This window comes from Phyllostomus discolor, chromosome 1, assembly GCF_004126475.2.
Source record: "Phyllostomus discolor isolate MPI-MPIP mPhyDis1 chromosome 1, mPhyDis1.pri.v3, whole genome shotgun sequence".
In the NCBI taxonomy this organism is placed as follows: domain Eukaryota; kingdom Metazoa; phylum Chordata; class Mammalia; order Chiroptera; family Phyllostomidae; genus Phyllostomus; species Phyllostomus discolor.
The window spans coordinates 6,504,222-6,518,768 of NC_040903.2; the positions used below are offsets into that span (position 1 = coordinate 6,504,222).

Here is a 14,547-nt window from a genome sequence, read left to right on the forward strand (position 1 = left end):
TAAGCATATTTCCATTGTTCTGCAACCAATCTTCAGAAAATTTTCATCTTGCCAAATTAAAATTATATACCCACTAAACGCAAACTCCCCATTTTCCCATTTCCTCAGACACTGGTAACTACCATTCTACTTTCTGTCTTTATGTCTTTAACTACTCCAGGCATCTCATATAACTAACATCATATAATATTCATTTTTTGGTGTGATTGGTTTATTCTACTTAACACAATGCCCCCAAGTTTTACATGCTGTAGCATGTATCCAAATTTCTTTCCTTTTGAAGGCTGAATAATAGTCCATTGTATAAATAGAGCATATTTTGTTTATTCAATCATTTGTATATGGACACTTGGGTTGCATCCATCTTTTGGCTTTTTAAAATAATGCTGCCATGAATATGGGTATGCAAATAATCTCTTTGAGATCTTGCTTTTAATTCTTTGTCGTATAGCCAGAAGTGGAAACACTGAATTAGTTTTGACCCAGGAAAGCTTGATGCTGCTAAGATAAACAGAAGTCAGACACCAGAGATCTACAGATGAAAAGGATCTATAGAGCAAGGATGCCTCCTGGGGTTGGTAGGATTAAGGAGTGGCCCTCTCAGGGGGTGAGACACAGTACTAAGGTTTTAAGCAGCAACAAGAAAGAGTTACGGGGGGGCAGTGAGGTCCTCATCTTAGGGTAGCTTCTGGAGACCATGGGAAGAACCTTAGGCTTGGGTGGATGTGAGAGTCAGAAGGAGAGAGCTTCCTGACTCTCCTTAGGTGCAAAGGGACAAAAATATGGTGAGGACTCAGTTTGCACCCGGAGTGTGTTTTATTCTAAATCCTTATTTAGAATGAATTATACATTTGCTTGTAGGTAATAGGTAGGGATAAAGGATATATTAGATCTTTTGTTTAATATGTTACAAAGGGAGGAGGAGCCAAGTCATATATGGTTCACATTGAACCTGAGTCCACCACACATGCGTTAGAAGTGAGACATCCCTGTCCTAACCCCAACATGGAACAGGATCACAGTGACCTAAAGAGGAGACCTGGTCCAAGCAAAGGTTTTTCTTATTTCTACAAGGCTAGTCACACACTCGTATTCTAATTCTATTTTGGAAGAAGGCCAGCAATAATACTCACCATTTGTTTAGCTCAGTAGTTCTCAACCAGTGACGTTTATGCATCCCAACCCTAGGGGACATTTGGCAATGTCTGGGGATATTTTTAGTTGTCACAACTGGGACACCACTAAACATCCTACAATGCCCCCACAACGAAGAATTTTCTAGCCACAAAAGTCAATAGTGCTGAGGTTGACAAATGGGATTTGCTAGGTCTCTCTCTCAAAGTATAGTCTAATTTTGTGCTCACAAATACATGCTAAGATACTTATTCCTGTTTTATTTCATTGAATAGGAATGTGAGAAGCCAGACTGAACAGTTAACTGACTGCCGGGAGATTCAGTACTAAGATTGGGTGTCCTAACTCCTAAGACCATTTCCCTTTGTTCACACCTGAAAGGGTCAGATAAGAAGCAATCTCTGATGCTGGCAGTTACCATTTAAGAAGCTGAAAGAGCAAGGAGCCTTTATCTAGTGTCCGCTCTCTGCAAGGTTTAGCTCTATTTGTAATCCTTATCCCATTACCAGCTCTTCACTGGGGTTGGGTGTGTGGCAGCTCAGAAAACTATGCAGCTTGCAAAAGGTCACATTCAAACCTTGGTTTATGCTAAACTTGACTCTTCCCCTTAAAGCCCACTGCTCCTTTAATAGAGTATGTGTGCTTAAAAATAATTAGTTCAAAAGCTTTCATAATATGCTAATATCTAGACATTCACTCAAAAAATTTTTTTGAGTGCTCTATACCACACACGGTGCTGGCAGATGGACAGATGCTAATTCCCTAGATGCTCTCTGGCCAGTTGGGCGAAGAGGGACCAAGTGTTAACACTGACCCGTGCACGTGCATGCACCTGTGTGTGTGTAAAGACAGATCCCCTGTGCTTTCACGACCAGGGATTTTTTGTTTGTTTTGTTCAAATGTTAATCTGTAAACTTAAAAAAAATTATTAAATTTGTTGGGGTGATGTTGGTTAATAAAATTACATAGGTTTCAAGGGTACAATTCTGTAATACATCACATGTATGTTGCATTATGTATTCACCACCCAAAGTCAAATCTCCTTCTCTCACTGTATATTTGACCTTTACCCTTTTCTACTGCCTCCAACCCTCTTTCTCTCTGGTAACCATATTGTTGTCTGTGTCTATGAGTTTTTGTTTGTTTGTTTGTCTCATTTGTTTACTTGTTGCTTTCAGTTTTATATCCCACATTTGAGTGAAATTAGCCATGATTCTCTCAAGATACATCTATGTTGCTGCAAATGGTGTTATTTCATCTTTTCTTATGGCTGAGTAGTATCCTTTATGGTGACCAAGACATGGAAACAAGTGAAGTGTCCTTTGATAGGTGACTTGATAAAGAGGAGGTGGAAGGTATATACCCCAGGCATTTGGACCTGAGTCTGTGAGGATGGGCAAGGGGCACATCTGTGTGATGTGCCTTATCAAAGGGCAGAGGTGCCGCTGCTGGACACAGCTCTGTGCCTGTACCTGTTTCTGAGCCTGCGTGCTCTCCCTGAGGGGGGCAGCAGTGAAGGGGGGGGTTAATCATGTGAGCTCTGAAGTCTCATACACCTGGATTCAAATCCCGCTTCTACCACTCACTATCCATGTAGATTTGAACAAATGGCTTGACTTGGCTGTGTCTCAGCTTCCTCACCTGCACCACAGAGATGCCCAGGGTGGGGCTGCACCAGGGAGGGGATGGGAAGCCTAAGCGAAGTGATGTAAAGAGGAGCAGAGTTCTCTCCATTGAGGTAACCTGCACTGACCCTGTGGGCATGGAGGGGAGGTTCCACTAGACAGTGCCACCCTCGGCAGTGGCCGCACTCTCCTGGCCAGCTTTGGGGCGTGAAGGGGAAGTAAAGTGTCCGTGGGAGCTTCAAGGACAGCAGAGGTGTTGGACAGGGGGAGGCTTAGTCACTCTCTCCGGACTGCTGGGAGTGTAGGGGAGACACTTAAAGTCCTACCTATCTTTCAGCCTGGTGAGTGAGCCAGAAAAATAGTGGTGTCCATTTTTAGCCTCAGGGCAGAAGAACCACAGGAAACATGGACCACAGAAGTTATGGCTCAATAAAAGCCAACAGTACAATTTAAGAGACACCCAGTGCCATAAATCGACCCGAGACTATTTCAGAAGCCTCAGAATAACAGTGATAGGAAATGTATCCAAAGACTGAATCTCAGCTTCATCACTTACCAGTGTCATGTTTGGAGAGTCTCCAGATTCTTCTGAGCCTCAGTTTCCTCCTCTGTAAATCAGAGACAATACTATTTCACATGGTGGCTGTGGATCTTCAATATAATCCAGCCAACAAAAACACTTTGCAAACTGTCAAGTCCTGCGCGGGTCTGGGAAGTTGTGATGTTATTCCCAAGCAGCCAGCGATGCTGTGGCTTTTAGTCAGTGAAAGGAAATTCTGGTTCACGTTCTGTGTGGCAGTACCTTGGAGCCTCATCTACTCACTCATCAAACACTTTAAAATATAGAGGCACCTAGAGTGGCAGACAGAAAAATCCATCATGTAATTCAAAGCATCATCCTCTCTGCAGCTCATTGGAAAGGGGAGAGCATGCCTTTTATTAAACTCGCTTAATTCAAGAGGGACAAAGAGAGTTGCAAATGAGAAATGCAAATCTAAGAAGATATCCAGCAACGTGCCTGGCTTTAATCATTGCTCAAATAAGAAAATCTAGTCTTTATTTCCTCTCCTCTTCACATTCACTCACATTCATGCTCACGATAGTTTTAAGGTTATATTTTTAGGGTTCCTGGTTTCAAACAAATATCATGGTGTCAAAGATCCATCTCACACCTATCCTATCCTATCCTATCCTATCCTATCCTATCCTATCCTATCCTATCCATTACATCTTTGTGTCTATTTGCTTCATCACATTCATCATTATTTGAAACTATCTAAATGTTTGATTTATGTGTATGGTTGATTACATGTTTTTCCCAGGTGATAAACTCCTTGGGGCAGGTCTTATTACCTCAATATCTCCAGTGCCTAGCTCAGCGTCTGACTCATAACAGAAACTCAATAACTATTTCGTAAATGAGTGAATGAACCCCTAAATCCCAGAGACAATGGTCACAGGGCCACTGTTTGCAGGGAGTGGCAGCTGGGGCAGAGATGGGGGCAGCAGCAGGGGGAAGTGGCAGAGTAACCAGGACAGAAGGGGCTGGCAGTCTGACTTTCTGGGACCAGCAGTGTGGTGGTGAGGGACTTGGCAGGGGACCCCTGCATGGTGGACAGCAGAGGCTCCTGCCTAGGGCCCCCGGTGGCACCACCACAGGCTTTCAGGACCAGCACGCACAGAGGTCAAGAGCATCAAAAGCTCTAACAAGCAGAACATGAGCTGATGCCCGAGGTGGGGGTGCAAGGTTGCCAAGCAAATGAGAAAGAGATGGACAGATACTGGGGGCTGCTCAACGGCCAGTCTGGGAGGAAATGACAACACTTATGAGGTCCTTTGCTAGAGTGACACCCTGGGAAACCACTGCCATTCAGAGAATAGAAAAAAATCTTAAAACACAAATAAAACCCTTAGCTCCAAAGCTCCTTAAAACATCTAACATTTATCACAGACTTCTGTGTTCATGAAGCAGGCCTTGGGATGGGCACTTCCACAACATTATCTCATTTAGCCCTTCCAACAGGAGCTTTTTGGCTCCCATTATGTGTTCAGAAAAACTGAGGTTCGGAAAGTGGAACTGACTCGCCCAGGCTAACAAGTAGTGGAGCTGGGATTGGAGAACAGTCCGTCTGACTCCATATTTGGTGTTTTTAAGCTATTATTGACAACTGCATGTGAATTTTCTGACTTTCAGGACAACTTTTTAGAACCCTGTAAAAATACTGGAGCTCTCGAGGTTCTGTCTTGAGACCACATGCATTATTATCTCACTCTCCACAGTTCCCAGGGGGTGTTCTCAGTCATTTTCTCTGCGCCAGTCCCGCCTCCGTGACTCTCACCTTCAGACCTCTGTGCCCAGCTCCCTGCTGACATCTTTAGTTGGCTGTCTGATGGAAGCTTCCACACCACATGTCCATACCTGAATTCACCATTCTCTCCCCAAACGATCTTTCTCTCAATGATCCCTTGTCCTACTTAAATGACACACTCATACAGCCAGCGGCTCCAGAGAGAAATCTGGAAATTATCCCTAACACCTCCATTCCTCATCTTGTCTTTCTTCTTAGTCTCACTCCAATATATGGAATCCATCCCTGTTGACACAGCCTCAGTTTATTATTATTGATGGTTGCAGCTGTTCTGAACTGGTCTTATCTCGGTATTGCCTTGCACAAGTCTACCTTACTCAATATTACAGGAGTAATTGAAAATTAATACTAAAATGAAAACCTTGTCCTATTATTCTTTTATCATCTCTTTCTATTCTGAATTCCAATAGCCTATCAGGCCTTGGCAGTATTGCCCCATTTTACAGTTTTTAAAATGCCACCTGTGAGTATAGCCCTGGCTGGCATAGCTCAGTGGATTGAGTGCGGGCTGCGAACCAGAGTGTTGCAGGTTTGATTCCCAGCCAGGGTATATGCCTGGGTTGCAGGCCATGACTCCCAGTAACCGCACATTGATGTTTCTCTCTCTCTTTCTCTTTCTCCCTTCCCTTCCCTCTCTAAAAATAAATAAAATATATAAAATCTTAAAACAAAAACAAAAACAGAAAGATCTCTAGGACAGCCACACATCTTTAAAAAAATAAAAAAAAATGCCACCTGTGAGTATACTATTTCTCCTCTTCTTGCTTTCCTCCCTCACGTTTTGTCTTTATTGCTTCCACGACTTTTCTTTAGCTCTTTCTTGTTCCAGGCTCTGAAACTAACATTATGAAAGGGTTGACAATCCAAAAAATATTTTCATATGCATTATCTGATTTATTTCTCACAATACTGTTGACAAGCAGGTAGACTTATCTCCATCGTAAAAGGTGGGGCACAGTGTCAGATAGGTCAAGTGTGTTGCCCAAACTCACAGAACCAGGGAGTGTCACGACTTACACCTGTCCCTCAGCTCTCAAGTCCTACCCTTGTCCTGCTCTGCAGCACTGCACTTTGAAGGCAGCTGTCTCTGCAGCTGTTTTTACCATCCCGACCCCTTATAATCCACTGTCAACACGTAGCGATCTTTGATTCAGTGCAATCAGGGTAAGGAGTGTTCAATCAAATGCTGGTGGGGACAGAAGCACCTGGTGTAATAGACAGGTATCTACTGGTCGCAAACATTCAGTGTGTCCTGGGAAATGAGTCAGGGTACTTTTCCCAGTGACAGACAGGCTTCCATTGTCCTGGGTCCTTGGCTGAGTGTAAGGCAGTGACCAGAGTGTCTCCTGTAGGTGTTGGTGACTTTGTCTGACTCACTAGACTGTGAACACTACACAAGGAGACAGTGCTCCTCGTTTTTCTTTGTGCCTTTACCACCCAACACAGACATGGTTGTTCAATAGATGGCTATCTGTTATATGAATCAACACTTGGGAATTTAGAGGTGGAGGGAACTTAGGGAGCATCTTTCTGGTCACACACTCCCGAACTCCAGGTGTCTGTGCAATCGGCATGCACAATAGATCTGTGCAATAGTTTGCACATGTTTTGCGACATTTCAATCAGGCTTGTATTCTCATTTACTGCTTATTTACTTTTTATTATTTGTTTATTATCCTCCCATCTCTAATTTTATGGGAAAAGACACTCAAGCTTAATGGGAGCAGGAGACACGCCCCAGCTTGGGAATTCCTGTCAGAGCTGAATTTGAACATAAGCACTGGGGCCCCAGATCCTGGGGTGCACGGTCAATCCTTTCTGCCTTCATCGTTAAGGCTCTTTCTGCTCTTTGAGCACAGGAGCCATGCTGCAAGGAGTCTGTGGATGGGGAGAAAACCAGACGCCTGCAGCCATCCGTGAGGTGAATGCAAGAAGCCTTTGTGGGGGAAAACTGCTTCGTGCTTCCTGGAGAAGAGGAGCAGCTCACGGGAGGGAGAAATTAGAGGAATCTCCGGAGAGCTGAGCTGGGGAGGATGGTGGTACCCAGGGCAGACAGAGAAGCCAGGGAGATTTCTCTCTGAACTGAGCTGACAATGCTCACTCACCATGCATGTCAAGTCTACATTTTGGAAGGAAAAGATTTAATGCCCTCCTAAAACTTGACTCTCTTTCTTTCCAAAATTAAGGTCAGCAGGGGAGAGAAGTGGCATCTGAGATGCTAATGAAAGAAAGCCCAGGTGACTGCAGAAGCAATTTAAAGATTTGCCCGGATTTGTTTTGGCCCCAGTGGCTCTGCCTTCTACTTGCAATTCCTCCTCCGCCGTCTGGATGGGGAGATAAATACATTTTTTAAAAGTCCAACATCCAGGCACTTTTGAAACTAGGGAAAGCGGAACCTGGGAGGCTTAAAATATTAATCATGTATCCAGGCTTGCCAGAGAAAAGAAGATGGCATTCTGAAGGTGTAATGCAGGGAAAAAATCCCCTCCAGGAACGACTGATATGGAGGCGGATTTCACTCATGTGTGCACCAGACACAGACAGAAAGCTTGATTCATACTTAATGCAGACCTAGATTCAAAGGCCCCCTCCTTAAAGGGAAAGCTGCAGGCCAGCAGCCTTCCTTCAGGACACTCCAAGACCTCATTAAACTATCATTAAACAGCCAACAGGCTCTGCTGCGGCAACAGGCTGAGTCCAGAAATACAGATGAAAGGCTTTAGGAATGTTGGATTAGAAAACAAAGTTCAGACATCCAGAGGCAGGAGTGTATAGCAGGATTCCTGCATCCTTAGCCCAGAGCCTGGGAGAGGACTTACCCATTGTTTGTCCCCAGGGCTCCCTCCCAAGCCGGGCCTACTTCCTCTGTTTATGTGGGTTTCTTATCGCAGGCTCCAGAGATTCAGTTTTCTTCTGATCTTCTTCAAAATGGCCACCACCGTGCATTCAGAATTAGTTCAGGTCTATTTATCTCCCTGTTTTGGTGCTGCCAAGCATACGCTCAAAGGATCTTTTTTGAATTAAGGATTTTAATGCTACTTTCTACAAGAAGAAGGGTGGAAAGAGTAAGAATCCCAACAGGAAGGAAGCAACTGAGGTTCTAGAATGTTAGAATTTTTCAAGCTGGGTTCTTGATCTTTAGATCCTGTTTCCCTTCTGGGGTGCTCCCAAGGACTCAACGTTCTGTTTTAATTCCTGAAGTTGCGCATAATCGCATGCTTCTTCACTCCCGAAGCATGCCCCTTATTCTTTAAGTAGAACAGGAAGCTTGTTGTTCCTTGACCTTGCTCACAACCTGTTTCAAACCTATATGCCACTATTTGCTTTAAATGTTGTATCCGAAACCCAGATTTGTCTTTTCAAGAAGCTTTCCTTTCTCTACCTGCATTGCTCTGCCCCTGTGGAAAACCACATGTATAAGCACCTGCCATGAGTAAGCCCCGGAGAAAGTGCTTCCCTTTATCTCAGAACAATTCTCTTCCTCAGGACTGGAACTGCGATCCCCAGGACCTAACGTGAAGTTTGGCACACAGTAGGTGCCACTTTTAAAAGAGTAAGTGGATTATGTCTTTGTATAACAGCTAAGTCTTCTTGTGACTTCAAATAACTTGGCTTGGTAGAAGCAGCATTAGGTTTGGGGACTGAGGTTGGAACTGTCATCTGCTAGCTGACTGGCGGGGAAGATTTCCTTAACTTTCTGAGCTTCAGTTTTCTTGCCTACAAAGTCAATAACATCTACCTTCCAGTTTATTGTATTTTACTTTTATTAGAAACCTCTTTTCCCTAATAAAAGTATTTCCAGAACAAAGAGGGAGTTAATTTTTTTTTTTTTTTGGCTGGGATACTCCTAGAAACTATAGCTAATTGTGAAAGTTCTGAGGCCAGCCTTGGTGTTTTTTAAAGGTTTATTTTATTCTCACTCTGGAGAATGGGGAGGGAGAGAGAGAAAGAATCATCAATGTGAGAGAGAATCATCAATGTGAGAGAGAAACATCAATCCCCTGCCCCTTGCATGCATCCTAACTGGGGAATGAGCCCACAACCTGGGCATGTGCCCTGACTGAGAATCAAACTGGGGACTTTTCAGTTGCAGGATGATGCTCCAACCAACTGAGTCATGCTGACCAGGGCCAGCACTGGTCTTAAGTTGAAATCAAGGAAGAGACTACAGGGTGGTGGGTGTTATTCCTAGAGACTGGACAACAGTTGGGAGGATGACATCCCCCTGGTGTTCACCGTCACAGGATTGATCTTGCACTGGGCAAGATCAGAGTCCTGATTTCTCTGAGTGTTGAGTGAGGGTAGAGAAGGGTACATGAGATGCCAGTTCATTTGTAACGGGTGTGAAGCTCTTCACTCTCTCAGAGTGCTTGCACCACCATCCATTTCTGGACTTCAGATTATTCAAATTGACTCAAGATTCACTCACTGGATGGTTTCACTGGGTCAGCTCCTTATGCAGACTCTGAGGATCCTTTAGAGAAGGATGGGTTTACTTCTCTAGCACCAAACTTGACCAGAGATGCTATGAATTTTGTTCCCAAGATAGGTTCTTAGGGCCATTCTTCCCCAACCGCCACGTCCTCAGAGGTACAACGCTGGAACATGGACTACCCTCATCCTTTTCTCAGTCTCAAAGCATCCACGAGAAGTCCAACCACATTTTCCTCCCAGCTCTGTCTCCCCAAAAACATTCTGGAATAGCAAAATGCACACATATACACACACATCTTCCATTCTTTACATTTCTCCAGATGGTGCACATTGAACATTGGGAGGGGCTCAGAAGCTGGTAACTAAAAATACCTCATCATTTCCTCTCTTTACATCCTGATGTAAAGATCCACACACCTGTCTCTCCCATTCCCATCAGAGTGCTCATGAAAGACTTTTTTTCTACAGTCCTAAAGGTACAAACACACAAAGACAAAGGCACAAGTTAAATACTCAATGGACTATTTGTGCTATATATCGATCAACAGTGAGAAATGTAATTGGAATACGAAGACAGAAAGTTCAGGGGCACATTTTTAATTCTTTCTTTTCCTTGTAGACCCGTGTGAAAAGCCAAGTCATAATGAAAAACTTGCTTGGTGAGACTGCTATTAGGGCAAAGACCATTTGCTGGATTTGGGAGTATAGGGACATCTGAGGATCTCCATTTTCCATTTGGAGTGGTTGTTGTGCCAAATCGGAATGGAACAGAGTTATTTTCTCAAAGATCCATGATTTTTTAAACCACAGTTGGTAAGATCAAGATCTCAAAAATGTTGAGCTGGGAAAAGAAACTAAAAATTTTACTAAATACAGATAAAGGACTGAGTGAATAAATATTCTGGAAGATACTCACTTGCTTTAGCAAGCCAGATTCATGACAATAAAACCCTGCTCCAATAAATAAGCGTCTTCTGGATGATTTTCTCCTGGTTCAGGATATATTGCTGCAGCATTGCCATCTGTGAGACTAGATATTTTACCAGCTTTATGTTGTGCACTGCGTCTCTCTCTTTCAACTTTTTAAAGCAGCTCTTCCTGGCATGATGTTTGCTTGGTTTTGCACTTGATTTTTTTTGGCATTGTTTTTATGGGTGTCAGGACAAAGTCTGACCATTCTACAAGTTATGAGTATGTGGTTGGGTCCTGGCTCTTTGTTGAATGGACTTTAGATTGGATGGTGAGAAAAGACTTCCCTGTGGAGTTAAATTTAAGCAATTAAGTGAGTGAAGGAGCCACACAATATTAGGGGAAAGAGAATCATTAGCCAAGAAAACAACCATTGTATAAGTAGCAAGAAGGCCAGGGTGAGGGTGAGAGCGGACTGAGTGGGGGGTGGGGCTGAGATGTGCTGGGACTAAGTCATGTAGGGTCTCATGAGTCATGTGAAAGATTTGGGGGGTTTTTCCTCAAGGTGATCAGCATCCATGACATTTCAATTTATTGGACGAGCTGCATGACCTTGGAAATGGCTTGACTCACACTTCACCTATTGCCTCTGTGGTTCTCTTTTTATATGTTCCCATTCCGATCAGTTTCCTTCTGACAAAAACAATTTTTCTGTAGATACTTGAATATTTTCATTGAGGTTAGCCCCCATCCTGCTGGCCTGGGGCCCACTCTGTTTTGGGAAGTGACTCTGCATATCTCATATTAGCTGTACTGGCTTTCTGGTTTAACTCATAGAAGATCAATTTCTGTGCCACATTTCCTACCTCTTAGGGCGCATATAACCTTCCTACCGGTGTACCAAAAACATCACCATGCTCACAGGTGCTTTAGGGATGCAAGCCAACAACAAGAGCATCAAAAGGTTTAGAAAGAATGCTGTTTTGAGTCCAGGTGTGTTGGGAGCTCTAAAAACAGAAGCCAGACGGAAAACACTCAGCATTCTCGGAGAGGCAGAGTTAGAAATAAACACTTACGTCATCCCTTCCCTCTCCTGCACTGATGCGGTCCAGACAGATGATGGCCCAGCATTCTGTATTTGTCTGGTTTCCTCATTAATTCTCCTCTCATTTCTGCTTTTATTATCTACAATGACAACTGCACACTATCCCTAGGCAGCTTCTAAACTCATCTGTCATTAGAGCAATAAAGGCTCACAACTTTCTGCACAGTAAACAAATTAAACAGCGCCTTGGTATCTAAACCTCTTGATAAACTATCACTGTCATTGTTGTGATTACTACTGTAGTCATAACAAACCTTTGCAAACCTACTGTGTGCCAAGCATAGTTAGTTGCTATGCATGCACTATTTCATTTAATCTTTTTGACACCATTTTCCAGCTCAGGTTCGTTGGTCTGGTACACAGAAGAGGAAATGAGGCTCACAGTGCTGAAGTACTTGCCCTTCGTCAAAGTCAAATGAGTAGTCAACTCGAAGACCCATCTACTCTCTAAGTCAGCCCTGCACACCCATACATCCCATGGTACTTTGGGCTTCCCTGCGACCACAGACTGTTTTCAACATCACCCTCAAATGTTCTTCTTCAAAAGTTCTTCCTCACCATGCATGCTCACCTTTCCTTGCTCTCCTCAGGGCATGTCTTCAAAATCTTGAGGGGATCCAGCTTCCTCTGTATCACTCAAATGCCTAGGCTGTCATTGCTGGTGGGGAACTGGAAGAGTATTTTTTATGGAGGTGTTTAATCTTGAATTCCTACATGGCAGAGTACAAGCCAGTTTTAATATGCAGAACTCTCTAGTTAAATCACAATACTGCTGTTTGTTTTATAGTACTGAAATATCAAGTTAAACATTAGTATTTGATAATTATAATTTGTCTAATAGATGAAACATTTATAAGATTGGGTTCATCCTGGGGTAAGTGGAGAGGAAAGAATTTATAAATAAGGTTGTTGGTGAAAACTTTCAGAAAAATCACCAGTTTGGCCTTGCATTCTTTCTTACAGATGACTAAATAGATGTCCACCAAGAGGAATAGTGAACACAGATTAAGCTACTCTGGTTTGGAAGAGACTTCAAAGCTTACACTGTCCAACTCTGATACATTTCTAGTAAGTGGTAGAGCTATCATTGATGGAGAACGTATTGCTACCCTAGGTACTCTCTTTCAACTGAATAGCATGGACAGTTTAAAGTCTCCACTTTTCTGTTGTGCCTGCCCTTCAGTGCAAGTCCTGCGGAGCACCACACAATGACTGTATCACCCTGGTAGGTGAGGGCCTTCGTACAGGGGGATATGACAGTTGTGGACTTGCTGCTAGGCATGCTAGCACCAGCCAAGTGACCATGACCTCCTTGGCTCTGCATGCAGACCATTATGGAAAGTCAATTGTTTTTACTTAAAAAAGGCCCACATGGCATTTTGTCATTTGACCTTTTGTTCCCTGCTCTAGCCACATGCCTTAAAATTGCAGATATACTCAACCATATGATCTTTTGCTTACACTCATGCTCCTTCTTTCTAGAGTATTCTATTCCCCACTTTCTTCCTTAGACTTACTTCATCTGGAAAACTTCCCCTGACCTCAAAGGACTAAGTAAGACCCCATAATGCCTACTTCCAATACACCTTGAGTGTTTCCTTGACTTTAACATTTAATTGTAATTAACCATTTTTTTCTTTTTCTCCTAATCAGTACTTTTGGATTCTAGTAGAATACCCTAGTGATATTCTACTCTATAAACCCCAAGGCCTAGCACTTGATTGAAACGTACAGTGTGAGTGAACTGTGAAATGCATGAATCCTTCAAAAGCCATATCTCAACCTCTTCCCTCATTTTCTCATATAAAGCTCTGCGTAATATCATATGGGCCTTTCCTACATCTCATCCAAGTCCATGTGCCAGTTCCTCAGATGATTTTCTCTCTTCTTTGTGGCGATGGGAAAATGGGGAGTTGAGAAGGAAGGGAGTAGGATGAGGGAGAGAGCGAGAAAGAGGAGTGACCACAGAAGACAGAACACACCAGGGTCAAAACCTTCACTTTACAGGTGAGAAAACTGAGTCTCGGAGAGAAACACAACTTACCGAAGTCACCATTTGCTCTCTTCTGGCCTTGTCCTTTCCTGTTTATTATAAATTTTGCTGAGTGTGTGTCTTTAACAAACAAACCAAAAAAACTCCCTCCTTTTCAAACATGACAGCTTCATCATCAGGACAAAGGGGTCATTGGTTGAAATTAAAAAAGAAAATCCTGTTGAAAAAACCCAAACTCTCACTCGGAACAGTGACTCATGCTAATTTTGTGGACTGCGTGCTTTCCTCTGGTGTTTCTCATCCGATGTGTTCTCTGTTCTCCAAGACTGCACAAGGGTAATGATGAATTCCATAACTGCATCCCAATTTCCTGAGGCCCCAAAATAATCACTGTTCTGTGTTCCATGGGAGATGGAGACATATACTGGGAGTTTCACATTCTTTGTACATTTACTTTAAAAACAGTAGACAACCGTGGCAGGTGAGGTTTGCACATGATAGTTCTAATCAGATGTCCATCCAGAAACAATTAACTTGAGGCAAGTATCTTCTCTGCAAGGACCCCAAGGTTTCCTCCAGGGTTTGTTTACTCTCAGCTTTCTCTGAACAGGCACTGCCTTTGCCTCCCGCTCTGGTCCAGATCCCAAAGGGAGTATGAGCAGCATGTCCCACGGGTAAGGATGTGCTCACAGTTTGGTGACTCAGGGCAGTGCAGCAAGAACGCCTTTCTCCTGCCTGTCCTCCTGCCACCACAGCCCCAGTCCCCTCGGAATCGTTCCTCTCATCTTTCAGAAATACTTAGGGCCCCACCAGGTTCTTCAGTTTCATCTGGCCCACTGCCTTGACTTTTTTTTTAAAATCACTCTTATTAGGAAATCCAAGGAGGAAAAATAAAAAAATATGTGTTTAGAAGTCATATTGACACATGTTCAAACCCTGGACCGGCCACTTCCTCGCTAAGTAGCTGTGGGTGAGCTG

The 14,547-nt window shown here is 43.4% G+C and overlaps 1 long non-coding RNA gene across 1 annotated transcript; it reads right to left on the minus strand.

The window, feature by feature from the left end:
* Window positions 1-5,855: 5,855 nt before the first annotated feature.
* LOC118499060 lies at window positions 5,856-12,285 on the minus strand. Its single transcript, XR_004901561.1, has 2 exons — window positions 12,148-12,285; window positions 5,856-5,966 (listed from the first exon to the last, which is right to left on the minus strand). It is a non-coding gene; the product is annotated as an uncharacterized LOC118499060 (long non-coding RNA).
* Window positions 12,286-14,547: the final 2,262 nt, after the last annotated feature.